We start from the raw sequence: 576 nt of genomic DNA, 5'->3' as shown, positions 1-576 counted from the left end.
TAGGCTGACCGGAAAAACTACTAATGGTGAAGTCATCCGATTGCAGAAAACATCCGAAAACTGGCAAGGGAAGCAAGGTCGCTATCCTTCTACACCTCTGCTTGGTCCCAAGTTTTTCGCTTACGGACGGGTGTCCAACAGAGACAAAGTGGTGTGGCTGAAAAGTGATATGTATAAGTAAATTGAAAATAATATGTTGAAAATGTGATCATAGAAAATAAGGTGATGTAGCCAAAAGTTTCTCCACAAGAAAATTATTTTTGCTGGAAGTGTATCTTTAGAAGTTAGCAAGGTTAGAATTAGTAAGTTTTGTTTAAGTCACTGTCAGAAATGAGCTAGCGTCACTACCAAATGTGCCATAAGGTATCCATTATCAAATTATATTTTTGTATTGTTAATATGTTTATGGATTTTGTATGTAATTAATAATTTGTCTTATTAATGTAAGTTTCCGTTGATTTCATTTATAAGTGTTGTTTCATTTTCAGTCATTTATGGGTCTTGCAAAATGTATGTATCTAATGCTACTTATGACATACAAACCAAGAGAGTATTGATATGGATGGGAGACGATAC

Source organism: Penaeus monodon, chromosome 15, assembly GCF_015228065.2.
Source record: "Penaeus monodon isolate SGIC_2016 chromosome 15, NSTDA_Pmon_1, whole genome shotgun sequence".
Classification (NCBI taxonomy): Eukaryota; Metazoa; Arthropoda; class Malacostraca; order Decapoda; family Penaeidae; genus Penaeus; species Penaeus monodon.
The sequence above is the reverse complement of the archived record's forward strand: the minus strand, read 5'-3'. Positions refer to the sequence as shown.